We start from the raw sequence: 27436 nt of genomic DNA on the forward strand, positions 1-27436 counted from the left end.
CCGCTGGAATAGCCTTGGGTCAGCTATAGCTCTCGTAGGAGTTGTCCTTGAAAGGGCAGCTGCTGTGAGAGCTCTCTCAGCCCCACCTACCTCACAGGGTGTCTGTTGTGGGGGGGGGGGGAGATAAAGGAGATTGTGACTGCTCTGAGATTCAGGGTATAGGGTGGTTTATAAATCCAGTATCTTCTTCAAGGTATGTGCTGCGGGAGGAGTCTGTGAGGGAGGAGGGATCCCATTTCCCCAGGCCTGCTCCAGCTTTTCCACCCCATGAAATCTCTTTGCCTCTGCAGGCTTTCCCGCTCCCCCTACCACTGGACTGGCTCCCTTCTGCATCTCATGCTCAAGAGCAGTTCTGTGTAGTGGTTAAGTGTACAGACTCTTACCTGGGAGAACCGGGTTTGATTCCCCACTCCTCCACTTGCAGCTGCTGGAATGGCCTTGGGTCAGCCATAGCTCTTGCAGCTCTCCTTGAAAGGGCAGCTTCTGGGAGAGGTCTCTTAGCTCCACCCACCTCACAGGGTGTCTTTTGTGAGGGAGGGAAGGTAAAGGAGATTGTGACTGCTCAGACCCTGAGATTCAGAGTATAGGGTGGGATATAAATCCAATATCATCTTTTCTCAGAGCTCTCTCAGCCCCACCTGCCTCACAGGGTGTCTGTTGTGGGGAAGCCATGCAAAGTGAAGGGTGAGGTATAAATATAGTGTGCTCTTCATCGCATGCCAGTGTTCCAATGTGACATTTTTAGGTTGCTACGACAACCCAAAATGCAGCTGAACTCTTGGGTTTTTTTTTTTTTTCATTTATCACATTTCCACAAGAACAGAAGTTGCTATTAATGTTTAGGACTTTAAAAGACATAAACCAAGTAGGTGGATTTAATGCCAGCTATTTCTGTTGTGCTTGGCTAGCAGACCTAGAGATGTAGTCCCTTTATGGTGTCATCGTCACAGACTCCTTATGGTGACCTCAGGCAAAGGAGAAGCTGAGGTAGTTTGCCTCCCCCTGCAGAGCCCTCCTTGGTAGTCTTATGTTGAAGTACCAACCCTGCTTAGCTTCTGAGATCTGATGAGATACCTAAACCATTCCATTTCACTGACTGTACCACGTGGAACCAGGCTGTGTGCAAGAACACAGAAAGCCATGGATCTTCCGCCACAAAAGTTTTTGAGAACTGTGCGCAAACCAGGCCTTGAATTCAGCAGCAGCTCACAGGAGCACAGCTCCTGAACCTTTCTGAGGGTTCCCCCTCTTCCTCCCCACCTACCTTGTCCATTGAATAGTAGGTGCAGCTGCATAACAATCCCTGGATTAGGAGAGCAGGCAGCCAGCCAGCCACCAGAAGCTTTGCCACATCCTCAGCAGCCCACATTAATCCCTGGAGAAGCCCGCACCACCCTTTCTAAGTGATTTGGGGCAGTGGGTGGCTTGCTGGCCTTTTGACTGTGGGGGGGGGGAGGCAGCCAAGGAGAGCCCCAGGTAACCAAGGCCTGCTTGGGTTGGCTAGAGATCTAGCCAACCCAAGCAGGCCTCGCTCGCCTGGGGCTCTCCTTTCTTGCATCAGGTTGCTTTTGGCTGGGGGGGTGGCATATGCTAATGAGCTCCACCACCTATTTTTCTACAAAATGACCCCTGGAGCCAGCTGATGTTATGAAAACCTTATCTATTGGCTGCATCCTAGAGGATTCTGATGATAAAATCTCTTTTTCAAAAACTTCACACTCCAGGTTGGCTTCTATTAATATTTGATTAATCAAATCAGTCAGTAGAATTGGAGAAGGGCTGCAGCTCAGTGGTAGAACCTCTGCTTGGCATGCAGAAGATCCGAAGTTCAATCTCCGACATCTCCAGTTCAAAGGACCAGGCAGTAGGTGAACTGAAAGAAATTTTCTCTGCCTGAGATCTTGGAGAGCCGTTGCTCGCCTGGGAACACAACACTTACCTTGATGGATCGAAGGTTTGATTCAGTGTAAAGCGGCTCCCTGTATCCAGTTTTTTCAGCAATACTCAAGATGTTAACAAGCTCTTCCTTGACTGCTAAGGGTTTCTATTATTGCTCCAGTAACATCTGAGTTGCCAAGAGAAGGTTTAGTATAAGTATTCTGAAGGCACAGGGAAGCACCTAGTTAATCTCTATAGGGTGACATCACAATCCTATATGGAAATATGGTTTAGCACAGGGGTGGCCAAACCTGCTTAATGTAAGAGCCACATAGAATAAATGTCAGCTGCTTGAGAGCCACAAGACAGGGAGGGAGGCAATTAGATGGGGAGGGGGGACAGGTGGAAAGAAAGCAATTTTGACTTTAAATGCATTCTTCAAGCTGCTAGCTGGCTTGGCTGGGAGAACTGATTTAAAGAGAGAAATGCCTTCTCCAAGCTGGTCAGTGCAGCAGTGGGGCCTTCGAGAGCCACACAATACGTGTGAAAGCCACGTGTGGCTACCGAGCCGCAGTTTGGCCACCCCTGGTTTAGCATTAAACATACAAAGCTGCCTTGTACTAAGTCTGATCACCGCCTGAAGCATGCAGTCTTCCCCTACATTTGTCTGCAGCAAATTTTGCATTTTGCAGGGGTACAGCTGCAAGCTGTGGTTAAGGATGCTTTTAACCTCCCCTATTGAAGTCCCAGATTTGCTTCTACTTCTCCAGGGGTGAATATTTCCCACCCTGTGTGTTACCCCTTGTAATCACTAGATGGCACTAGAGGCTTCTCCAAGGTTTCTTTCTGTCAGGCATGTAGCTCAGGTTTGCAAGAACAGAAATGTTGATCATGGCTCTCCCCAGCCAGCTTTCACATGTCTGTTCCGCTCTTCCTCTGAAGGAAACCCTGGATTTTCCCTCCCTCCCCCCGCAACAACCCTGCGAGGTAGTCTGGGCTGAGAGAAAGACTACCTAGCATGAGGTCAAAGCCACATAATTAGGCCAAGTAGGCACTGGCCTATGGGCCCCCATGCCTTTAGGGGCCCCAGACAGGCTCCCCCCCCATTTCCCCCCTGCTTGTAGCCCTCCCAGCCTGCACACACAGCCAGCAACTGAGCTGCTCTTTGCCCGACTCGCCTGGTGCGGCTACTGGTGGCGTTATCAAGTTTGCCTCTCTCTGCCTCTCCCCCGCACCTTAGTAAAAAGGGCTTTCGAGAAGGTGCCTGCAGGCTGCAGCGGGGGCTGTGGGTGGTGGGACAGGCCCTCAAACGGATATAATTTGCAAGGGGCCCCCTAAGACTTTGACTGCCTAGGGGCCTCCGCAGGGTTTAATCCGGCATTGCACAAGGTTAATTTCACTCAGGGAGATTATGCTTGGGCTGCCTTTGCCTCCTGGCTGGTAAGCATGGCTTATTAAAAACATCATATTCCCCTTCCTCCATTTCATCCTCACAACAACAACCCTGTGAGGTAGGCTGGTGGTGGAAAGTGCCAACAAGTCACGGTTGACTTCTGGTGACCCCAGTGGGGGTTTTCCAGGCAAGAGACATTCAGAGGTGTTTTGTCATTGTCTGCCTCTGTGTGGCAATGCTGGACTTCCTTGGTGGTGTCCCTTCCAAATTCTATCCAGGGCCGACCCTCCTTAGCTGCTGAGAACTGAGGAGATCAGGCTTGGCTGGGCTACGGGCTGGATCTTAGTCTGCCACTCAAGCAATGCTGAATCTCCAGAGGTGAAATGGGCGGCCGATGAACCCAGCAGCGCCTTAAAAACCAACAGCCTTTTCCAGGGCATAAACTGTTGGGAATAAAAGCTCATTTCACCAAATACAGTGCAGCATATTGGCTAGACTAGGCCGTGGGAGCCATAGGTTCAATTTCCTGCTCTGCCATGAACAAATGAAGCTGCCTCATATTGAATCAGACCCCTCAGTCCCGCAGGGTCAGTATTGTCTCCTCAGAAAAGCTGCGGCTCTCCAGGGTCTCAGGCTGAAGTCTTCCTCATCACCTACTATGTGTTCCTTTTAACTGGAGAAGCCGTGGACTGAACATGGGACTTTCTGCATGCTGAGCAGATGCTTTACCATTGCGCTATAGCCCTTCATGGAAGCTCACTGGGGGACCCCTGGGCCAGTCACATGCTGTCAGCCTAGCCTACCTCACAGGGTTGTTCTGAGGAAAAAGTGGAGGACAGGAGAAGAGAATGATGTAAAACGATCTGGGTCCCCACTGGGTAGAAAGATGGGGTATAAATGACATAAAATATACCAATAAATAAATGAGAATGACAATCGGACAGCTCTGCATCCCAACACCAACTGCCTCTTCTTTCTAGTCCCCTCTTTTTTGTTAATGGATACAAGGCCTTGAACAACCCAAAACCACAGAATAATTTCTTCCAGATTCAGAGCATAAGCTTTTGTAGCATAAAGCTTATCGTGGCACAAGCTTTTGAGAAACACAACTCTCTTTGTCAGATGCTACAATAAAATTTGGTAGTCTTAAAGTTGCTACTGGATTCTAATATATTCTAAAGAATTTAAATTTGATGCTAACCCTTTACACCAGGGGTGTCAAACATGCGGCCCGGGGGCCCAATCAGGCCCTCAAGCAACTGGCTGCCATTTCCTTCCTTCCTTCTCCCTCTCTCTCGCTCCCTTTTGCATCGCAGCTTATTTTGCCAGGCTTGCTCAATAACACAGGAACTATAGAGCAAAACCTTTATTTTCTCCATTGGCTGAGGCTCTTTCCTTGGAGGGGAGGCAGAGTTTGCTTCGCCAGGCTCTCTCAATCACACAGCAGAGCTACTGAGCCAAGCCCCTCTTTCTTCAAAAAGAAGCAGCTCCCAAAAACTTTGCAATGGCTACTGTACAATCATACTTTACAACTGGAAATAGGTTTTGGGAAACAGAATCTGGAGAGCTGATATTGTGTACCAAAACCCTTCTCTGGATGCACTGTCCTCTTGCTGTCTCTTTTAAGCAAGGGCACTTCACCATTATGGGTGAAATGGTATCAGTCATGCCCGAACCCGGCATAAAAATGCATAGGAAAGAAGGCATTTGATTGTGCTAACATAAATGCTCAACACCCTGAGGGAACAGGAAGAGTGGATGAATAATGAGCGAGTTTTCCCATTGGAATAATTTAATGTGCTAATGGGGAGCAAACCTGCCTTCCTCTTCTCCAGGTTGAAATAAAATCCAACTCAGTTTTCTTTTCCTTTCGCCAATACTAGCCCTGCAATTCAATGACTTGAGCAATATAACAATCTGAAATTTCATTTACAGTCTCTATTTCTATTGGTAAAATGTGGTTTGGATCCTATTACTGTTAGGTGGATCTGTGACTGGTTGACAGATTGCACCCAAAGAGTGCTTCTTAATGGTTCTTCATTCTCTTGGAGATAAGAGACAAGTGGAGTGCCTCAAGAATCTGTCCTGGGACCTTTTTGTTCAACATCATTATAAATTATTTGGATGAATGAATAGAGAAAATGTTTATTAAATTTGCAGATGATACTAAATTGGGAGGGGTTGCAAATACAGTAGAAGACAGACAGGATACAGGATGATATTGACAGGCTGGAAAATGGGGCTAAAACAAATAAAATGAATTCTAATGGATAAATGTACAATTCTGCATCTAGGTAGGAAACATCAAATGCATAATTATAGGATGGGGGAGACCTGACAGTAGTTTGTACAAAAAAGGATCTAGGGGTCTTAGTGGACAATACATTGAACATAGGTCAGCAGTGTGATGTGGTAGCTAAAAAGGCAAATGCAATTTTGGGCTGTATCAACAGACGTATAGTGTCCAGATCATGTGAAATTATGGTATCACTTTGCTCTGGTTAGACTTCACCTATTGTGTTCCATTTTGGGCACCACAAATTAAGAAGGATATAGACAAGCTGGAAGGTGTCCAGAGGAGGGCAACAAAGATGGTGAGGAGTCTGGAGACCAAGTCCTATGAGGAAAGCTGAAGAAGCTGGGTATGTGTAGCCTGGAGAGGAGACGACTAAGAGGTGATATGATCACCATCTTCAAGTACTTGAAGAGCTGTCATATTAGAGGATGGTGCAGAGGTGTTTTCTGTTGCCCCAGGTTGGACCAGAACCAATGGGCTGAAATTAAATCAGAAGAGTTTTTGACTAAACATTAGGAAGGACTTCCTGACCATTAGAGTAGTTCCACAGTGGAATGGGCTTCCTCGTGAGGTAGTTTGGAAATTTTCAAACAGCGGCCAGATGGCCATCTGACAGCAGTGCTCATTCTGTGAATTAGGCAGATCGTGAGAGGGAGGGTAGGAAGGGTTACATCGGTGCTTAGTTCTTGTGGCTCTTTCTTACATGCCCAAGGAAATGCTGATCGCCACTTTGGGTCAGGAAGCCATTTTTCTCCAGGCTAAAGGGTTTGTGGAGGTAGGGTTGCCATCTTCTGGGCATTGTGCAAGGGTCACTGGTGGTTTGTGGGGGGAGGTACTTGTGAATCTCCTGCGTTGTGCAGGGGGTTGGACTAGATGACCCTGGAGGTCCCTTCCAACTCTGATTACCAAAAGACAAAAAGAAGAATTTTATTAAACAATCAAGGTAAGGCTGTAGCCAGCAGGAGGACACAGGAAGACTGAGGAAGATTGGGTGGGGGTGCTGCAGATTCTATAGGGGGCACCGCTCCTGTGCCACCCCCCCCCCCCACTGGCTAAGGCCCTGATTCAAGGTTGTATTAGAATTTTGATTTGAGAGTACAAAGGGGATCCCCCTGCTTGGATTAAAATCATCAAAATTCACCAGCCACAGTAGAATAAAATGTCATCTTTGATTAGAATGTAGAGGGCATTCCAATAAAATATGAGAGATGGAATCTATTTTACCAACAAGGGAGCAAGAGCAAATTCTATCAGAGTGAGAAAGAAGCAAAAAGCCACTTCTCATAACCACTACTGAATGGGCATTCGTTCTAGCAAGAGAAAAAGCCCCGAGTAGACCAAGTGAGGTCAGAGGATAAGAACAGGAGGGAAGAGAATGAGGAGGAAGTATTCAAAAAAGACTGTGAAGAACTAAACTATTGGAATCAATCTGCCTAAAACAGGTTTTAATTGTAGCAGTTGATTCAGCGAACCCCAACTCCTTGATGGATTCAGTAGAGCCCCAACCCCAATAAGAGAAGCGAATGATTGCTTTTACACTCTTACAACTTTTAAATTACCTTTTTGCCTGTGACTGTCCCAAATTAAATTAAAGGGGTAACACAAAGATACTTACAGATTTTTACCTGCTCAATTTTACAATTATTTAGTATCCAGGGAATGTTGGTATTAGATAGAACCTTTTTAAAGACCAAGACTTTGGATTTAGAGTAATATGCCCCTAAGGAGTGGTGATTGCAATAAAGCAAAAAAAAAGGCATTCATTGAGTCCCTAAGGCCAACTCTAGTGCTAGAGAGCAGAAGAATGTCATCAGCAAATAACAGGGGTGGCCAATCTTGGGGGGGGGATCTGTTGTCCCTTGAGGGTGCTCGTAGGTCCTCTAAATATAAATTTAAAAGAAGCCAACTCCTTTAATAACCACCACCTCTTCTTTGTAACACCCCTCCCGCCTTCTGACCTGGATATAAGAACCGATCCTGATGGATCTTCATTTGTATCTGATGAAGTGAGCTTAGACTCATTACACTCCGCGAACTGTTACAGCTCTTTAAAATGCTACTGGACTGGGCTGCCAACCCCCAGGTGGGGCCTGGAGTACTTCCAGGATGGCAACTGATCTCCATATCACAGAGATCAGTTCCCCTGGAGAAAATGGCTGCTTTGTCTCCTGGTAGATCCTGTGGCATAACTCACAGAGGCTCCACCCCCCAAAAAATCTTCAGGAATTTCCTCCCAACCCATAGTTGGCAACCCTGTACGGGACTCCACTTTTTGTTCTACTGCCTCAGACTAACCTACCTCACAGGGTTGTTGTGAGGACGAAAAGAGGGTTGACAGCCCCGGATTGTAGGGTTGCCAAGTCCATATCTGGGGACTTTGGGGATGGAGCCAGGAGACTTTGGGGGTGGAGCCAGGAGACATTGGGGGCAGAGCCAGGAGCAAGGGTGTGACAAGCATAATTGAACTCCAAGGGAGTTCTGGCCATCACATTGAAAGGGACAGCACACCTTTTTAGATGCCTTCCTTCCACAGGAAATAATGAAGGATAGGGGCACCTTCTTTGGGGGCTCATAGAATTGGACTCCCTAGTCCAATCGTTTTGAAACTTGGGAGGTATTTTGAGAAGAGGCACTAGATGCTATACTGAAAATTTGGTGCCTCTAACTCAAAACACAGCCCCCCTAGAGCCTCTGATATCCGTGGATCAATTCCCCATTATTCCCTAAAACTGCCAGCGATCTAGAGCTGTGGGGGGTGGGGCTTCCCCCACCGGCTAGCTGGCTGGGGGGTGGGGGGAAACTTGTAAAACCAGGTGATCCGCCGCTGGGACCTGGGGATTGAGAAGCCTACCAGATTGGGAAATTCCCAGAGCTGGCAAAACCTAGGGAGGCCAGGGGTCAGGATAGGAGGGCCCTCCGCAGGGTGCGATGCCATAGGATTCACCTTCCAAAGCGGCCATTTGCCCTCAAGAAGGGGTGGCCAAACTTGCTCAATGTTAGAGCCACACAGAATACACATCAGATGTTTGAGAGCCACAAGACATGGATGTCAGATGTTTGAGAGCCACAAGACAAGAAGGGAGGGAGGGAGGAAAGCAAATAAATGGAGGGAAGGAGGAGGGAGAGAGATGGAAAGAAAGCAACTTTAAATGCTTTCTCCAAGCCACCAACTGACTTGGCTTGGAAAAGTGTTTTAAAGAGAGAAATGCCTTCTCCAAGATGGCTGACAGGATGGTGGAGGCTTTTGAGCCACACATATCTGTGAAAGAGCCACATGTGGCTCCTGAGCCACAGTTTGGCCACTCCTGGCCTAGAGGAAGTGATTTCTTTTGTCTCCTAATTCCGGGAGATCTCCAGGCGCCATCTGGACTACGCTAAATAGAGAAGGCAAGAAAATTTATGTAAACTGCCTTGGAGGAAAGGCAGAATAAAAATGCGTTCAATATTCCCGCCCAACCCCCCCTTGCAACCAAGCACGTCGAAACGTTCATAAGCAGGTGGGTGGGTTTGAAGTGAAATTTCCTCTCCGGCTATTCGGAACCCGCAGACCCGCGAGTTTTTCACCGTGAATAGCAAAACCAGCTTTACAGTAGCACAAGGGTGTTTTGTGCGTGCGTGTAGAATTAACGGTTGCAGAACCGTTTATGCAAAACCACACCAACGCTGCGCCTTTTGCGTAAGGCAAATTCCATGTCGCAAACTCGGGGGAGGAGGGGCGTTGCGTTTGTTGGCTGGGTGCACAAATGGCAAAGTCTCTGCCTCGTCAGTGCCACGTGTGAATCCAACCTTACTAGGGTTGCCAATCCCCAGGTGGGGGCAGGGGATCCCCCCGGTTTGGAGGCCCTCCGCCCGCTTCAGATCAGAAAGCGAGGGGGGGAGGGAAATGTCTGCTGGGCACTCCATTATTCTCTATGACCGATTCCCATAGGGTATTATGGAGAATTGATGTGCAGGTACCTGGGGCTCTGTTGGTTGAGATAGAGACACCAAATTTGCAGCATGGCATCCAGTGCCTCTCCTCGAAACACCCTCCAAGTTTCAAAAGGATTGGACCAGGGGGTCCAATTCTATGAACCTCCAAAGAAGGTGCCCCTTCATTATTTCCAATGGCATTTAAAAGGTGTGCGGACCCTTTAAATGTGACGGCCAGAACTCCCTTTGGAGTTCGATTATTATGCTAGTCAAAACCTTGCTCCTGGCTCCAGCCCCAAAGCCTCCTGGCGCCACCCCCAAAGTCCCCAGATATTTCTGGAATTAGACCCGGCAACCCTACTTGTGCGTGTTCGGGGTTGGGAGCGCCTGTTCTCTTCGATCCGCCCCAATTCAATCAAGGGCAGCAGCCAAGTCAGCATCAGCTGAGGCGCAAGTCCCGCAGTCAACCCGCGGAGCTGTCGCTGTAACTGGGCGCGCCCGCTCCTCTTGCGCCTTCGGGTCGGCTCGGTTGGGGACTAAAGCAGCGGGGCCGCCGCTTTGGGATTGGGGGTCACGTGGAGCTGCATGACTCCTCCCCTCCCCCCAGTCCGGGGCGTTGCGAGAAAATCCGGGGAGGGGGGGGGGTGTTAGCTGGGAAGTTGCGAAAGGCCTGCGACGGAGAAGTTTGCTTTTCTTTTCTTTTCTCCTGGTTTGCGAGTCGTGCCAGGCAGAGGCCGCTTGGCAGGCGACTGGGCAGCCAGCGGAGCGACGCTAATTCTCCCCGGGAGGCTAATCGGGTGGAGGCGGCGGGCAGAGGGGGGAGGAAGAAGGGCAGAATCGCGCCCGGGATCGACGGACGGAGCCCTCCCTGAGTTGCTGCTGCTGCTGCTGCTTCGCACAGGCTCGAGAGGGAGAGCGCGCGCGCCCCGGGCAGAGGCTCCGCGAAAACAACTTTCCTCCCAAGGCAGCTTTTGCAGCCCAAAACCGGGGCATGCCGAAGCAGACCGAAGATCGGCCTCCACGTGAGTTGCTGCTTCCTTCCCGGCGTTTTTAGGGCTTCTCAGGAACTTTTTTTTTTTTTTTTTGCGGAGGGGTTGCAGCTTAAATTGCCCCACCTGCTGGGGTTGCCAGCCTCCAGGTGGGACCTGGGGATCCCCTGGAATTAAAGCTCAGCTCCAGACTACGGAGATCAGTTCCCCTGTTGGAAATGACTCCTTTAGGGATGGGCTCTATCGGCCCACTGAGGCCCCTGTCCTCCCCGGGCTCCACCGCCACATCTCCAGGAGTTTCCCAGCCTGGATCTGGCAACTCTAGTCTCTCCTCCCTTCCCAAACATTGGAGTCAGTGTAAATGCGCAGGTTGTTTGCAGATGCAATGGAGACAGACCTAACGAGTGCTCACCACCTGGAGGATCAGACTGCGAAGCTGGTGCCTGCACACTAGCGCCAGCCTCTGAGCGACTCTGTGCAAGCGCGCTGCACGACGTGGTTTTGCAAAACCGTCTGGAAGGAACAAGCCGACGGTGGCTGACTCCAGGGGCCGACGTTACTTAACGGAGGCTTGCCAGGGTCTCGCCTGTAAGTTCAGGGTGTCCCGACGGCAGCGCGGGCGATTGATGGGGAAGATCTAGCCAAATAAACGGTAGAATGCTGGTGTTTTCTCTATGGGGACATGGATGATGGTTTCCCTATTGCTGAGGTTGCTAATATAGCATGGTGGCAAAGGGGCTTTGCATGGTAAGTTTTCTCCATGAGAATATAAGAAGAGCCCTGCTAGATCAGACGAGTGGTCCATCTAGTCCAGCAATCCACCTCACACAGGCCAACCTTTTCCTCTGCAGGGCCAACAACGGGGCACAGAGGCCGAAGACTTTCCCTGATGTTGCCACTTGACTGCCTCTGAACATGAAGGTTCTCTTTAGTTACCATGGCTGGTACTGCTGACAGACCTTTCCACCATGAATCTGTCCAGTCCCCTTTTGCAGCTGTTTAGTCCTGTGGCCATCACTACATCCTCTGGCAGCAAATTTCACATTTTAATCACTCTCCGTGTAAAGTGTTTTTCTCTTGTTTGTCCGGAACCCAGGGCTTTTTTTTGAGCAGAACCCACAGGAACGCAGTTCTGGCTGGCTTGGTGGAGGTGTGCCTTACTTTGCAAATTAGTTCCTGCCGGGCTTTTTCTACCAAAAAAGCCCTGCCGGAATCTGTTGCTCGTTAGCCTTTGTTGGATGCCATGGTATCCTTCGGTTCTAGTATTTTGGGAGGGGGAGAAAAAGTTCTCTATGTCAATTCTCTCCACCCCATGCATAATTTTATAAATTATTATTAAAATTGCCCTATTTTTTCCTCCAGCTGTGCCTCTCCCACTACCAGGGCTGCTGCAGCTTTCAAAACCCAGCAATTTAATGTTGTTGATCTATCACTATGATATGATATGGGTAATTGGTTCTCTGAATTCTCAGGTTTCATTTTTTAAAAAGTCTACTGTCTTTCATCATGGAGAAATGTGTCTGCGACTGCAGCAACAAGCACTAGACTTTACCCAGTCTCCTCCCTTAAAAAACAAAACAAAACTGGGGACTCTGAGAAACTTCTTATAATGTTATGGTGATAAAGTTGCCCTTTAACCCCTTCCCTCGTGAGAGAGGAACTGGCTGATATGGGGAAATTGCCCTGTGGGTAGGACTAGGAAAATCCAAACTTTCACACCCACTTGGGAGCTTTCCAGAGTTTCTACTTTCCCCAGATTTTTTTCAGCAAAGCAGGTTTTGGCAGGATCATGGGAAAGCCAGGGAAATCCTGGGAAACGCACATATGTGGGGAAGTACGGGGGGGGGGGGGGGAGAAGGAAGCCTGCTTCCCAACAGCATTAAACCTGGGACATATAACCTGGGTGGAAATGGCCGTGTCTAGTACAAGGTATGCACACAACCATGTTCGATGTTTTGTATGGTTGGATGATTCCAGCATGTTTTATATGATTTGACTATTTGATTTGGAGGGAAAGAACAAGTTTTTAGTGGATGAAAGGGCAGTGATTCTGTCCAAGGGCTTGTTGAGTCCAGTTATTACCCAGAGAGCAAGATGCTATAGATCACCTCCCACATTCATCGTGGGGGAGAATTGGCCTTGGCTAGGACAGCCACATTCTTAGGGAGCGTTATAAGAAAGCAAGAGTCGGTGGGAAAGACAATAATGCTAGGAGACTCAGAAGGCAGCAGGAAAAGAAGACCTAACATGAGATGGATTTAATTTAACCAAGACCTTAAAGTTCAGACCTTTTGTGGGGGGGTCATTAATTTATACAGCCGCCAGAAGTTGGAAATGACTCAACAGCAGGACTTTTTTTGTAGAAAAAACCCAGCAGGAACTCATTTGCATATAAGGCCGCACCCTGACAGCATCATTGTTTCACACAGGGCTCTTTTTGTAGAAAAAGCCCAGCAGGAGCTCATTTACATATTTGGCCACACCCCTGATGCCAAGCTATCCGGAACTGCGTTCCTCCTCAAAAAAAACCCCTGCTTGACAGAACTTAACACACACACACACATACACTAATGCACCGGACAGCTTTAGTTTACAGATTGCACATCTTGCCAGTGGGGCTGCCAGCTCTGTATTGGGAAATACCTGGGAATTTTGGGGGTGGAGCCTGAGGAGGGGAGGGACCTCAGCAGGGGCACAGCACCGTAGGGTCCATCTTCTAAAGTAGCCATTTTTTTCAGGGGACCGGACCTTGGTTGTCCGGAGACCAAATGCTATAGTGGGAGATCTGCAGCCACCACCTGGGGACTGGCAACCTACCTGCCAGCCTCTCTTTGCAAGGCCTCAGCTAACCTAGCATGTTTGGCAAAGCTTTAATTTGCTTGTTGAGCGGATGAATCTCAGGAACCCATCCACTTATTATTGCAGTGAACTTGATCTACTATTCTGTGATGTTCAGATTGGTCTTAATGGCAGACCCCAGGAAGACGCGGTGTCCCATTGCGCTTCATGATGAAGCTGGTGGAGAGGCAAGTGATTTAATCACAGCTTTTCTAGGAATAAATGGCCCTTTTGTAATACAGGCTGGCTCGAGGGCCCAAGCTCCTTAGACATGAGCTCGTGGTCTGTTAAGCCTTGGAAAATTGCGGGGAGGCAGCCCCGCTGGAGAAACAGAGCAGCAGAATTCTTCAAGTCATGCAAACAGAGCCAGATTGGTATAGCGGTTAAGTGCGTGAACTCTTATCTGGGAGAACCGGGTTGATTCCTCACTCCTCCACTTGCAGCTGCTGGAATGGCCTTGGGTCAGCCATAGCTCTGGCAGAGGTTGTCCTTGAAACGGCAGCTGCCGTGAGAGCTCTCTCAGCCCCACCTATCTCACAGGGTAGGTGTGGAGTAAGAATATCTGAGACTCTGATTTAGAGAGAAGGGCAGGGTATAAATCTGCGGTCTTCTTCTTCCCCACTCCTCCACTTGCAGCTGCTGGAATGCCGGAATAGCTCTCCCAGAGTTTGTCCTTGAAAGGGCAGCTGCTGTAAAAGCTCTTTCAGCCCGACCTACCTCACAGGGTGTCTGTTGTGGAGGAGGAAGGTAAAAGAGATTGTGAGCCACTCTGAGCTTCGGAGTGGAGGGTGGGATATTAATCCAATATCCTCATCATAATCACTTCTATGTGCCAAAAAAAGAGGGAGTGTAAGGGGTTTTTTTTTTCAACTTACCTGTCCCAGGTGAATTGCTGCCTTAATGTTTTGTCTTTGAGGGATGCTTTTTGAACTGTTGTGGTGCCGGAGTTTGTAGAGCTGCTTCCTCAGGCTTCAAGGAATGAAGTCTTGGAGCAGAGAAAGGCCCAGTTGCATAGATGATGGGAGTTCTGTGTAAAGCATTCCAAAACCAGGTTTTATTTTTTAAGTAGCAGGCACAAAGGATCCCTCCTAGGACCAGAACCACAGCGTGGGTTCTTTCAACCTTCCCTTTGTGCTTATTCTTCAACCTGAAACTCCACCTGGGGTGTACGTACAAGTCATAGAATCATAGAGTTGGAAGGGACCTCCAGAGCCATCTAGTCCAACCCCCTGCACAATGCAGGAAACTCACAACAAATACCTCCCCCTAAATTCACAGGATCTTCATTGCTGTCAGATGGCCATCTAGCCTCTGTTTAAAAATCTCCAAGGAAGGAGAGCCCACCACCTCCCAAGGAAGCCTGTTCTACTGAGGAATTGCTCTAATGGTCAGGAAGATCTTCCTAATGTTGAGCTGGAAACTCTTTTGACTTAATTTCAACCCATTGGTTCTGGTCCTACCTTCTGGGGCAACAGAAAACAATTCCACACCCTCCTCTATATGACAGCCCTTTAAGTTCTTGGTGATCATATCACCTCTCAGCCGCCTCCTCTCCAGGCTAAACATCTCCAGCTCCTTCAACACACTTCTGTGTCCTTGACACACTTCTGTGATTATAACTGCCCCGGATCATTTTAGATCAAGGGAATTGCTCAGCCAATCCAAAATGTGCAGGACTTGTCTTGTTTTTAAATTTGGGAGCTCAGTGTATGGAACTCCCAGTGACTTGGCCTGCTGTTTCATACCCTGCAGCTGCTGAGATAATGTTTTGAACCTCTGAGAATGAGAACACCTCATGGTAGACTTAGACACAACCATACACCTAAGCAGGGGTGGAATTCTAGTAGGAGCTCCTTGGCATGTTAGGCCACACACCCCTGATGTAGCCAATCCTCCAAGAGCTTACAAAAAAGAGCCTTGTAAGATCTTGGAGGATTGGCCACATCAGGGGTGTGTGGCCTAATATGCAAAGGAGCTCCTGCTAGAATTCCACCCCTGCACCTAAATACCTTGGCATTATCTTGGACAGGACCTTGTGCTGTAAACACCATCTTACCAATGCAGCCATGAAAATATGCATGCAAAGCAACATTCTTCAAAAATTATATGGTACAACTTGGGGTGCGTCCGCTACAACACTTAGATGCTCAGCTTTGGAGGTGGTGTAATAGTAGTGCAGAATACGGTGCTTCAGTGTGGCTCAGCAGCCCCCATGTCCACAGATTTGATGTCTAACTCAGTGCAACTATGAGAATCATCAGTAGCTGTATTAAACCCATTGCTGCCCATGTTGTTCCCTGGATCTCCATAGACAAGATGCTCTTCATTAATATAGAAAGATAATTGAAAACAGAGACTTGCCTATCCACAAAGACATGGCTGATACAGGCCTATCCAGACTGAGATCCTGACATCCAGCAATAAGATCTGCACAAATCCTGCAATCACAAAGTTGTGATCTAGAAAATGAATAGTTGTGATAGTGAACAGTCTTTAAGCAAGTGACTGAACAGACACTTGTCAGGGATGCTCTAGGCCAGGGGTGTCAAACATGTGACCTGAGGGCCACATCAGGCTCTGGAGGGCTCTTATAAGGGCCACAAGCACCTCACTGTCATCTGCTTCCTTCTCTCTCTCTTGCTTCCTTCTGCGTCACAGCTTGCTTTGCAAGGCTTGCTCAATCACACAAAAGCTACAAAGCAAAGCCTCTGTTTACTCCATTGGCTGGCCAGCACATGAAGCAACTTATGTACAAGTTCTCACAATGCCCATCCATTTCATGTTTTCCCCTGGGTCTTATGCACAAAGCCGTGACCATGAGATTTGCAACTTACACATACACCTGAACAACACTTGAACAGCATACTTAAGATTACTACAGCACAGACACTGTCTTCAGATTTTGATGCAGTTAATTCAGAGCAAGAGGTGTCAGTTATCAGATACGTAAATAAACAAAATATTGCAAGAGTGCCAATCTTTTAAGCATATTTTAAGTTTTTAAAAAGTATTTAATTGTGTTTGTCTGTGTCCTTGATAAAGTTTATATCTCCACTACCTGACGTTACATTTTATGACACACACGTTCCGGCCCAACAAAGTCTCATTTATGTCAGATCCAGCCCTCATAACAAATGAATTCGACACCCCTGCTCTAGGTTGATCCTGCATTGAGTAGGGGGGTTGGATGTCCTGTATGGCCCCTTCCAACTCTGTGATTCTATGATTCTATGCAGTCAGTTCCACTGGATTGCCATAGCCTGATAAACACCAATGAGAGGCTCACAGGATGTGACTTGCCACATAAAGTATGGAAGATGGGTAATAGAATACGAACAGGTATTGGAAGTTGTGCAGACCTGTTGTTTAAATGGGGCAAAATACCAGGACCCAAATGCGATTGTGGTACAGCCTGACAAACTATTTTTCATCTGTCACAGGAATGTGAGTGTTGTGCTTTCCGGGGAGATGCGATGGAGCATTTTGAACTCTCTCCAGCTGCAACTGAATGGAATGAAACTTTAGGTATTAGTATTTAGGGAGATTGCCCAATCGGCCTGTATACTCACTGTATCAATTTGGTTCAAAATCTTATATTAATATAAGCTTCCGGAGTGTAACTCTGCCATGCAAAGGATAAATAACAAATTATGGTTTGTGTTGAGGTAAGCTTCAGTGCTTGAATTTCTGCCTGTTAGGAAGCAGTTAATGGTCTCCAACAGAAGAGGCCGTTGCGTTATATACGGTTGCCAACCTCCATGTGGTGCCTGGAGATCTCCCATTATTACAGCTGATCTCCGGGTGACATAGATCATTTCACCTGGAGAAGGTGGCCACTTTGGAAGTTGGACTCGATGGAAAGTCCTGCCCCCCCCTCAGGCTCCACCCCCCCCCAAATCTCCAAGTATTTCCCAGCCTGGATCTTTCACCCCTATGCATGAACCTGCCGTGTTGAGTCAGATTATTGGTCCACCCAGCACAGTATTACTTCTTCTGACTGGCAGCAGCCCTCCAATATGTCTTCCCAGTATCTGCTCCCTGGGGTCCTTGTCATTATAGAAGCCAGGTGCTGAACTGGGGACCTCTTGCGCCCAAAGCAGATGCTCTGCCCCTGAGCTCTCTGTCTTTCTCTCTTTAGCCTGGAGAGGAGGCATCTGAGAGATGATACGATCACCATCTTCAAGTACTTGAAGGGCTGTCATATAGAGGATGGTGCGGAATTGTTTTCTGTGGCCCCGGAAGTTAGGACCAGAACCAGTGGGTTGAAATTAAATCAAAAGTTTCCAGCTCAACAGTAGGAAGAACTTCCTGACCATTAGAGCGATTCCTCAGTGGAAGAGGCTTTCTCGGGAGGTGGTGGGCTCTCCTTCCTTGGAGGTTTTTAAACAGATGCTAGATGGCCATCTGACAGCAATGAAGATCCTGTGAATTTAAGGGGAGGTGTTTGTGAGTTTCCTGCTTTGTGCAGGGAGTTGGACTAGATGACCCTGGAGGTCCCTTCCAACTGTATGATTCTATGATTCTCTCACACCAGGTTTGGGTAGCATATTTATTTCCTTTATTTATATCCTGACTTTCTCCCCACTGGGGAATCAAATCATTTTACATTGCTCTCCTCATCTGTATTTTATCTTCACAACAACCTTGTAAGGTGGGTTAAGCTGAGAGTGTATGACTGGCCCCAAGCTTCCATGGCAGAGTGGGGATTCAAATCCAAGTGCCCTAGATCCTAATCTGATGGTAGCAGCTACACCACCCTGGCTGTATGTATCTTAAACCAGCAAATTTCAACAGGAGGGGTGTGGAGAAAGTCTGACTGATTGCAGCTTTCTCTCTTCACTCGCTCCTGAGCATTTTCCTGTCAAATGTAAAGATCTGTTTGTTCCGCGTTACGGTCACAAGATAGTATCCTGGGTTTCATTTCCTGCTCTGGATAAGAAGCTGTTTCCTAAATGGGTTTGCAGCCTGCAGAGAGAGATGCAGGCAGACATTGCTGGGGAGGAGCTTTGAGTTATTTCTGAAATTGGGGGGGGGGGGGGCCCAGCTTGTGGCCCTTTTTTATTGGGATTCGATTCATAGAATCATAGAGTTGGAAGGGATCTCCGGAGTCATCTAGTCTAGCCCCCTGCACAATGCAGGAAATTCACAAGTACCCCACCCCCAGTGACCCCTGCTCGAAGCCTGAAGATGGCAGAAAAAAAGAGGAAAAAAACTCTCCAGGATCCCTGGCCAAATTGGCCTGGAGAAAAATTGCTGCCTGACCCCATAGTGGCAACCGGCATTTCCCTGGGCGTGTAAGAAAGGACCACAACAACTAAGCAGTGATGCAACCCTTCCTGCCCTCCTTCTCATGATCTACCTAATTTACAGAATCAGCATTAAGAGATCATAAGAGAAGCCATGTTGGATCAGGCCAATGGCCCATCCAGTCCAACACTCTGTGTCACACAGTGGCCAAAATACCAGGTGTCATCAGGAGGTCCATCAGTGGGGCCAACTTTGCTGTCAGATGGCCATTTAGCCTCTGTTTAAAAATTTCCAAAGATTGGGTTGTTAACTCCACCCAGCTGAATCTCAGGAGAGGTTAGACTGATGCCTTTGGGGGGCTTATAGGAAGGTCTGTCTTGTCCTCTCTGTGTCCAGAGCTGGTCACTTGAGAGCCTGCCTAGTGTAGTGGTTAGAGTGCTGAGCTAGGATCTGGAAGACCCAGGTTCGAATCCTTGCTCTACCATGGAAGCTTGCTGGGTGACCTTGATCCAGTCACATTCTTTCAGCCTAACCTACCTCATAGGGTTGTTGTGAGGATAAAATGGAGAAGAGGAGAATAATGTGCCTTGGGTCTCTATGGGATAAATGCGGAGTATAAATTATGTAAATAAGTAAGTGAAGAGATACTGAATATTTGAGGCTTCATTTGCCTTTTGTGATTTAATAGCTCTGGAGTGCTCTACCCTTTGTAATGCCATTCAGGATCATGTCAGAGGTCCATCATCTTGCTGTTTCCAGAAGCAGCAACCAGTGGAAATTCACAAGTAGAGTACAAAAGTCGACAACCCTCTTTTCTCAGCAGCTTGCTGCATTTAAACATGGAGATTCTGTTTGCCTGTCATGACCACTCACTGATGACAAGTCTGTCATGAATTGGTCTAACTATAAATCTTTTTTTGTCAGAGTCACCCAATAGCCTTCATTGTAACTTGTGACGGTGAGTTCCATAAGTTATACAGTTTGTACGAGTCCTGAGTTTATAGCTCAGGAGTCCCTAACCTTTTTGAGCATGTGGGCACCTTTGGAATTCTGATACAATGTAGTGGGCGCACCCACAAAATGGCTGCTGCTGGAGGCAGGGCTGGCTCACCCGCTAGGCAAACTATTTTGCGGAGCTAGCCACAAAATGGGAAATTCAAGCTAGAGTTGTCAACTTTTCACTGGCTGTGCCTTTAAGCGGAGGCTTGGTGTGCAGACGGTAGTACGTGATGATGCTTATCTCTATGCCTGGAAGAACTTTGCCTGCTGATTTCTACAGATCTTTCTGCAGGAACAGGATAGGGTCTTTTTCCCCCAGTCAGTTGGCTGCCTTTACTTATCTGAGACCCACTGTATCTCAGATGAGTGGGAGATAGGCCGTGGCTGTGCTTGGCGAAGAGAAATTCCACAAGCAGTATGATCAGGGTGTTCTCTTTATTATATCCACGTAGTTACGGTATATCCTGATACAGAACACAGGTTCATGTTGCAACAATTTTCCTTTTTTCCAAGTTGTGAGGAATTCTAGAAGCTGTGTTCCTACGTTTAGGTTCCTGTGGCTGAGGGAGCACTGGAGCCTTATGTTACCTCTGTATATCTACGGCAAAAGCAATATTACCTATATGGGATGAGTGGAGAAGCAGAGGGGCAGTCAACAAGGCATATCCATGGCTCCACATGGGGGACCCTGCATCCTGAGACGCTTCCCCTCCAGCCAACTCAAAGCCCTCAAAAGGAATAAAAGAATCTCACTTCTGATACCAATTTTGTGTGGTTGCCTCATGTCCTTAGATGGGGAGAAATTCCCAGATCAGTGATTCCATGTTTAGTGTTCAGTGTGCTGTAGGTGTCTGGTATCTTGGGGAGGGGCTGCAGCTTAGTGGAGGAGTCTTGGCTTTGCCTGCAGAAGGTCCCAGGTTCAGTCCCCAGTTCAATCCCCAGCATCTTCAGTTAAAAGGACCAGGCAGTAGGTAATGAAAAAGACTTCTGCTGAGATGAGACCCTGCAGAGCTGTTGCCAGTTTGAGTAGACCATACTGACCTTGATGGACTGATGGTCTTATTCAGTGTAAGGCAGCTTCAAGAGGGGACTGGATAAACATATGGAGCAGAGGTCCATAAGTGGTAATTAGCCACAGCGTATTGTTGGAACTCTGTTTGGGGCAGTGATGCTGTGTATTCTTGGTGCTTGGGAGGGGCAACAGCGGGAGGGCTTCTAGTGTCCTGGCTCCACTGATGGGCCTCCTGATGGCACCTGTGTTTTTTTTAGCCACTGTGTGACACGGAGTGTTGGACTGGATGGGCCATTGGCCTGATCCAACATGGCGTCTCTTATATTCTTATGTAATAGTGGTCTCGGTTAGAACATTCCTGTAGAATATAAGCTTTAGGTGAACAGACTGAAGGCTTGAGGGGCCTCCCAGGACTACCCCATTCCAATTCCAGCTAACTCCAGTTATCTCTGTGTGTCTTTTCTGAAATGCCAACTGCTGTGTCTCTCACACATGGCCCAGTTGGGCCTCCTGCCCTCAGCTGGGCTATTTCCTTCTTGGATTGGTCTCTCAATCCAGAAATCATTGTGATTCCCATCTATCACTTGCTGGGTGACCTTAGGCCAGTCATGCACTTTCAGCCTAAGCCACCTTAACAGGGTTGCTGTGCGGATAAAATGGAGGAGAGGAGAATAACGTAAGCTGCTGTAAGTCCCCACTGGGGAGAAAGGGGGAAAATAAATAAATACTATCAGGAGAGCATCCTACCCTAGTCGTTCTGCTTGTAAGTCTTCTGGAGAGGCAGTGGACAAATTTTGGAAATAATTTAATAAATACTGACCATCCAGAGCTGACTGTCTAACAAAGGAAGAACGAGCCATGAGCTCTTAACAGTATTTTGGGTGTACTGAGGCAACCAAATGGGTCCTTTCAAAATGCATTCTCGCATTGAGCATGGAAATTTCTGGAGGGACAAAATCTCGAGGTCCTGCTAAGGAACCCAAGAGAAAGGCTGTCGGATCTGCCCGAAGGGGGGCATGGACATCAGCATCCTTCTTCCCACACTGGTTCCCACGCTCTCCCCTTTTGTTTGTCCCAAAGAGGTGGATATTTAGAGGTAGGACTTTTTTTTTTGTAGCAGGAACTCCTTTGCATATTAGGCCACACACCCCTGATGTAGCCAATCCTAGAGCTTACAGTAGCTCCTATACTAAGAGCCCTGTAAACTCTTGGAGGATTGGCTACATCAGAGGGTGTGGCCTAATAAGCAAAGGAGTTCCTGCTACAATTTTTAAAACGCTGTTTAGAGGTATACCCCATCTGAACATGAAGAATCTGTTAGGCTGTGGCTCAGACCTATTGCTGGCCTTCCATTAAATAAACAAAGATGCTTTCCTAGCTTGGCTGTACTGTAAGGCTGCCGATATTGCTGATTTCCTCTCTGAACCGACTAGCCTGAGGTCTCCCTTGTGCTTGTGTTTCTGGGCTGCTGCCAAGCTGCTTCCCCTCTTTTCCATTCCACTGTGCTTCCCTTGGCCTACCTTGGCCCTCCTTCCTTCCCTTTTCTGCTCCCTGCCAGGATATCTGCAAGCCAAGAAAGGAACAATGGTGTGTGGAGTACTGGTATAATCTGCAGAAGCTTTTCTCCGAAACCAGGGTAGCCGGGTCTCAGGGGAGTGACTTGGAGTTTCAGGATATTTGTGACCTTTTCAAGGGTCAGAGCAAAGATGAGAATGAGGGGGTAGTCTGTATCTAGGAGGGCAGACTCTCACTGATTTCTCTGCTAATTCCAAGACCTTCTGCTTCCTGCTTGAGCTGCCGAGCTCAGCTGATCTGATCTGCAAGTTGCCATCTTCAGAATCTACCAGGCACTACTAGTCCCAGCCCTGTTTTGGTAGGCTCCAGTTTGGTGTAGTGGTTAAGTGCATGGACTCTTATCTGGGAGAATGAGGTTGTGATTCCCCACTCCTCCACTTGCTGCTGCTGGAATGGCCCTGGGTCAGCCATAGTCAGGACTGGTGTGTGGGAGTAGGCAAAGTAGGCGGTCACCTAGGGCGCCACCTGGCCTAGGGGGCACCACTGGGTGCCCTCAACAAAGCCAAGCCATTCCCCTCTCCCCGATGTGTGACTTGGCCTCCCACCTCATCCTGTCCTACAATCCTCCTTCCTGGCATGGCCGGAAAGCACTTGTTCTCACAATTTTTTGAATAACTTATCACATTTAAAAAAAAAATCAGTAAATTAAAAATGTAAAAAGTTTCAAGTTTGGCACTCTTCATTTTCCCTATATTTTTAATAACGGGGGGAGGGGGTGCTAGTGGGTGATTTGCCTAGGGTGCCAAAAAGCCTAGCACCGGCCCTGGCCGTAGTTCTCGCAGAGGTTGTCCTTGAACGGGCAGCTACTGTGAGAGCTCTTTCAGCCCCACCCAGCTCACAGGTTCTTCTTCTTCCAGCCCAACCAGGTACCACCCCTCTAGCTCCTAGGTCCCACCCCTTGAGCGTTAGAATGTGTGCCTAAAAGGACATGGCAAGTCTAGCCCAAACTTTCCCAGTTCTTCTGGCTCATGTTCACCTGTATGTAGTCTTTGATAAGGAAAAGCACTCTGCACTTGCTCAGAGGTATCTTCCCATCTCTGTTTCGCTTGTTCCAGAATTTCACCCCCCTCAACTGTTTTTGAGGCCATGCACCTTGGGGAAATTCCAGCTAAGGTCTGCTTAACAATGCTGACAGTTCACCTATATTTTCTTGTTATTCATTCCACACTTTCCTGCCCTGTGAGGGGTTTTAGGTTGGTTTCCCTTACTCCATTTTATTCTCACAGTAACCCTGTGAGGTAAGCCTAGGCGGTGAGTGTGTGACTGGCCCAAGGTCACCCAGTGGGCTTCTCTGGCAGAGCAGGGATTCGAACCTGCAGCTCTCAGGTCCTAATATGACACTCTAAGCATTACACCATGCTGGTGACATCAGATCATATGCCAGATCATCTCCCTCCCTCCCTCCCTTCCTCCCTCCTTCCTTCCTTCCTCCTTCCTTCCTTCCTTCCTTCCTTCCTTCCTTCCTTCCTTCCTTCCTTCCTTCCTTCCCCCCCTCCCTCCCTCCTTCCTTCCTTCCTTCCTTCCTTCCTCCTTCCCCCCTCCCCCCTCCCTCCCTCCCTCCCCTCCCTCCCTCCCTCCCTTCCTTCTTCCTTCCTTCCTTCCTTCCTTCCTTCCTTCCTTCCTTCCTTCCTTCCTTCCTTCCTTCCTTCCTTCCTTCCTTCCTTCCTTCCTTCCTTCCTTCCTCCCTCCCTCCCTCCCTCCCTCCCTCCCTCCCTCCCTTTCTTCCTTCCTTTCAGAACCCTTACCAGTTTCTCCCCAACGCTTTGTTCATGGTCACATATTCAGAGAACACACTGAAAATGTCACAGCCCTGCCCAGAGCTCTGCAAACCCACAAAGAGATGGTTGCTGTGTGACCCTGCGGCCCAGCACATACTACGTGAGGCTTCCCCCTTGCCATAACCCCAGTCATCAGTCATATGATTAGCTAATCGGCTGGACAAAGAAAGAAGCTTGTGAGCTGGGTGCCTCTGGAAGGGAAGGGGGAAGCAGCAGTTTTCCAGTGCCACCCAAAGCAGAGTTGGACCCAGGGCTTTTTCTGTAGCAGACACTCCTTTGCATATTAGGCCGCACACCCCTGATATAGTCATTCCTCCAAGAGCTAACAAGCTAACAGGGCTATTAGTACAGGGCCTACTGTAAGCTCCAGGAGGATTGGCTAATATGCAAAGGAGTTCCTGCTGCAAAAAAGCCCCGCTTGGACCTTTCTAAACCAAAGGAAATCAGTTGTCTTACGAGGCTGTCACTCCTTAGGATTGTACTGTGATTTTAGTAACCCAACTGAGGAACAGGGTTTTCTCCTCCCCTTAAGCATTTGCTGCCCAGAGCCTGATGAAAGAGCAAGATTAAAATGTGATAAGAAGATATTGGATTTATATCCCGCCCTATACCCTGAATCGCAGAGCCTCAGAGCTGTCACAATCTCCGTTACTTCGCCCCCTCTCACCACAAGAGACACCCTGTGAAGTGGTTGGGACTGAGAGAGCTCTTACAGCAGCTGCCCTTTCAAGGACAACCTCTGCCAGAGCTATGCCTGACCCAAGGCCATTCCAGCAGCTGCAAGTGGAAGAGTGGGGAATCAAACCCAGTTCTCCCAGATAAGAGTCCACACACTTAACCACTACACCAAACTGGCTCTAATAGTTCCACAGCTGAGAAGCCCCATGATGTATCTGTCTCTGCATCCATATGTAGATTATTACAGAATCGAGAAAAGGCCAGAAAGTGTTTTTCTTCTAAGAAAGAGGTAAATAGAAAGAAAAACCACTGTAGCTGTGATAGGAGTCTTTGTTTCCAGTCCGTGGGTCCTGCAGGGCTTTAGTAGTGTCGCAGAAGCCAAAACAACCTATTTGTGCAGTGGATGTGACAACTTCATCTCAAATCAGATAGCACTGTAAAAACCTGGAAGACCTGTTGGATCAGAAATGTTGGTGAGAGGAGCATGCACTCGTGGTGTGGGGGTAGCAGTTGGGAAGACTGCATGGACTGGCTTGTCCCTCTGGGGCTTTTGGAACTATGCACACCATGTAATTTGCTTTCATGTGATGTGTGGATAATGTCTTGGAGGTATGGGTGGGTCTAGTGAGATTCTTTGTCTAGGGGCTCACAGTGGCTCTGGGCAACATTGCGGACACACCATGGGTAACAATATCCCTTTTTTGTGTCTCCTGCTCTAATGCTTTTCAATTAAATAACTGAATATTTCATGACAACTGTGTGGAACAGTTAGTATCCAAGTTGCATTTCTCACTGAGGTGGTTTGCCTATCTTGAGTTACACCACATCAGACAGGAGGTGAGGCTCATGTAGATGAATTTGGCTGTTAAAATATCTCCCTGCATGTCGAAAACTAGTGCTTCAGGGAAAAGGCTGCTCCTTGATATCTAGATTTCTCTGTGCAGGGGGATATAGTTTTAATGCAAAGGTGCATTCAGTCATGAAAGATGACTACTGTATGAGAACAAAGCCTTCAGAGTAGCTGTGGTGGAAGGAGTCAGCTGTATTATCCATGCGTCCTTTCCCTAGAGTTCATAGTGCTTGTAAGGTCACACAGCTTTTCCATCTATTCCAATCTGCACCTACCTGCCAATTCCCTGGCCCTTCAGATAGGAAGAGGTTTGCATTAATGGGAAGTGCCATGAAGTCACAGCTGACTTGGGCTTTCAAGGCAAGAGACCAACAGAGGTGGTTTGCCATTGTCTGTCTCTGCGTAGGAAACCTGGACTTCCTTGGTGATCTCCCATCCAAAGACTAAACAGGACTTACCCCGCTTAGCTTCTGAGATCTGATAAGGTAGGGCTAGCCTGGGCCATCCAGTCTCCTCCTTCTGACTCCTTCCCTTCTCTCTTAGCCTGTGGGAAAGCCTGAGGGAGCCGTCTTTGGCCTCTGATGGTTTTTTCCATGCTGGACATTCTGTTAATTTTTATTTTTTACAGATAGGGTCAAGCACGTGGGTGAGGGGAACGAAGCTCTGCTCTCTCATCTCCTTACACTGTCATGCTCCAAAGAGTGATTAACACATGGAATTCAGTGCTACAGGATGTGGTGACAGCTGCAAGCATAGATGGCTTTAAGAGAGGACAGGATAAACATATAGATCAGATGTCCATCAGTGGCTATTAGCCACACAGTATAGATGTCGGGGGCAGTGATGCTCTGTATACCTGGTGCTTGAGGGGAGGGCAACAGAGGGAGGGCTTCTAGAGCAGAACTTGGTATACTTGTGAGCTATGCTAATGGTGGAAGAGGATACAGAATCCTAGACCCTAATGCACGTACTGTAAAAGAATGCAGTGTGGTATATATAGATGGCAACAGTGTTTTGCAAGCTCCTATGCAAGCTGAATCCACAGTACAGAATCCTATAGAGGATGTTACCTTCAGTGAATTTGCTATTTGGCAACCTGCAGAGACCACCTGTGAGTAGGCAGGTCCACCTTCACAAGAAAGCAATGTATCAGAAAGGGAAGCAGGAAGTCCAGGAGAAGCAGAGACAACCACAGAGTTACTGTGAGAAAGTCAGCAAGGAGCAACAAAGGCATACCACCACCAAGACTTGGAATTTGTGCAACAGTACAACCTGTCAAAGAACCCTCAACTTGGAAAGAAATAGGTCAACTACCTGATCCAGAAAGAAAGAAATGGGTGGATGCAATGAATGATGAAATGAAGTCTTTACATGACAAGCAAACTTGGACACTTGCAAACTTACCTCCTGAAAGAACAGCTATTGGTTGTAAATGGATACTCAGAGTAAAATACAATCCTGATGGAAGTGTGGATTGATACAAAGCACGTTTAGTAGCAAAAGGATACAAGCAAGAACAAGGAATTGACTATACAGAGACTTTTGCACCTGTCATTAGTCATGTCACGTTCAGAATACTTCTAACAATTGCAGCTTCCAAAGGCATGCAAGTTGAATATGTGGACATTAAAACAGCTTTCCGCAATGAAGACTTAACAGAAGAAATTTACATGGAACAACCTGAAGGATTTGAAGAAGTTGGAAAGGAAAAACTTGTGTGTAAACTTCAAAAAGGAATTTATGGATTAAAACAAGCTACAAGAGGTTGGTCAGATAAACTGACAGAACTACTAAAGAAGCAAGGATTTCGACAAGGGAAATCAGAACCCTGTTTGTTTACAAGACTAAAAAATGGACAATACCAGTACATATTGACTTACGTTGACAATCTGATTTTATGTTGCTACAACAAGGAGGACATCAAAGAAATTGCTGATGAGCTGAATAAAGATGTGGAAGTCAAACAACTGGGAGACATAAAACATTACCTT

General features: G+C 47.7%; 1 protein-coding gene across 1 annotated transcript in view; it reads left to right on the forward strand.

The window, feature by feature from the left end:
* The first annotated feature begins 10199 nt into the window (after positions 1-10199).
* Positions 10200-27436, forward strand: part of SEMA4A (semaphorin 4A) — a 103701-nt gene continuing 86464 nt past the window's right edge. The window contains exon 1 of the mRNA XM_060253871.1: positions 10200-10501. The gene's annotated coding sequence lies outside the window, so the exon portion shown is untranslated. The remainder of the gene's footprint in view (positions 10502-27436) is intronic.

The sequence above is a fragment of the Heteronotia binoei genome, chromosome 1, assembly GCF_032191835.1.
Source record: "Heteronotia binoei isolate CCM8104 ecotype False Entrance Well chromosome 1, APGP_CSIRO_Hbin_v1, whole genome shotgun sequence".
Classification (NCBI taxonomy): domain Eukaryota; kingdom Metazoa; phylum Chordata; class Lepidosauria; order Squamata; family Gekkonidae; genus Heteronotia; species Heteronotia binoei.